The following is a 1173-nucleotide window of genomic DNA, read 5'->3' as shown; positions in this document are numbered from 1 at the left end:
GAGAGTGAGTGTGAGAGAGAGTGTGTGTGTGAGAGAGTGTGTGTGAGAGTGTGTGAGTGAGTGTAAGAGAGTGAGTGAGTGTGAGAGTGAGTGAGTGAGTGTGAAAGTGAGTGAGTGTGAGTGTGTGTGAGTGAGTGTGAGAGTGAGTGAGTGAGTGTGAGAGTGAGTGAGTGTGAGAGTGAGTGAGTGAGTGTGAGAGAGTGAGAGAGTAAGAGAGTGTGAGAGAGTGAGTGAGTGAGCGTGAGTGAGTGTGAGAGAGAGTAAGTGAGTGTGAGAGAGAGTGAGTGAGGGAGTGTGTGTGTGTGAGAGGGTGTGAGAGAGAGAGAGTGAGTGAGGGAGTGTGTGTGTGTGAGAGGGTGTGAGAGAGAGAGAGTGAGTGAGGGAGTGTGTGTGTGTGAGAGGGTGTGAGAGAGAGAGAGTGAGTGAGGGAGTGTGTGTGTGTGAGAGGGTGTGAGAGAGAGAGAGTGAGTGAGGGAGTGTGTGTGTGTGAGAGGGTGTGAGAGAGAGAGAGTGAGTGAGGGAGTGTGTGTGTGTGAGAGGGTGTGAGAGAGAGAGAGTGAGTGAGGGAGTGTGTGTGTGTGAGAGGGTGTGAGAGAGAGAGAGTGAGTGAGGGAGTGTGTGTGTGTGAGAGGGTGTGAGAGAGAGAGAGTGAGTGAGGGAGTGTGTGTGTGTGAGTGGGTGTGAGTGAGTGTGAGTGTGTGTGTGAGTGAGAGAGAAAGAATGAGTGTGAGAGAGAGTGAGTGTGAGCGAGTGTGAGAGTGAGCGAGTGTGAGCGAGTGTGAGAGTGAGCGAGTGTGAGAGTGAGCGAGTGTGAGCGAGTGTGAGAGTGAGCGAGTGTGAGTGAGAGTGAGCGAGTGTGAGTGAGAGTGAGCGAGTGTGAGTGAGTGAGTGTGTGTGTGTGAGTGAGTGTGTGTGTGTGTGAGTGAGTGAGTGAGTGTGTGTGAGTGAGTGAGTGTGTGAGTGTGTGTGTGTGAGAGTGAGTGAGTGTGAGAGAGAGTGTGAGTGAGTGAGTGTGAGTGAGTGAGTGTGAGAGTGAGTGTGTGTGAGAGAGTGAGTGAGTGTGAGAGAGTGAGTGTGTGTGAGAGTGAGTGTGAGTGTGTGTGAGAGTGAGTGAGTGTGAGTGAGTGAGTGTGAGAGAGTGAGTGAGTGTGAGAGAGTGATCGAGGGTGAGAG

At 52.0% G+C, this 1173-nt stretch overlaps 1 protein-coding gene across 1 annotated transcript in view; it reads right to left on the bottom strand.

The window, feature by feature from the left end:
• Positions 1 to 1173, bottom strand: part of LOC107558151 (methyl-CpG-binding domain protein 6-like) — a 31187-nt gene that overhangs the window by 699 nt on the left and 29315 nt on the right. The window lies entirely within an intron of this gene.

This window comes from Sinocyclocheilus grahami, unplaced genomic scaffold (genome assembly GCF_001515645.1).
Source record: "Sinocyclocheilus grahami isolate Dianchi unplaced genomic scaffold, SAMN03320097.WGS_v1.1 scaffold633.1, whole genome shotgun sequence".
Lineage (NCBI taxonomy): Eukaryota > Metazoa > Chordata > Actinopteri > Cypriniformes > Cyprinidae > Sinocyclocheilus > Sinocyclocheilus grahami.
Note: the sequence above shows the minus strand (reverse complement) of the source record. Positions and strands in the feature narration are given on the sequence as shown.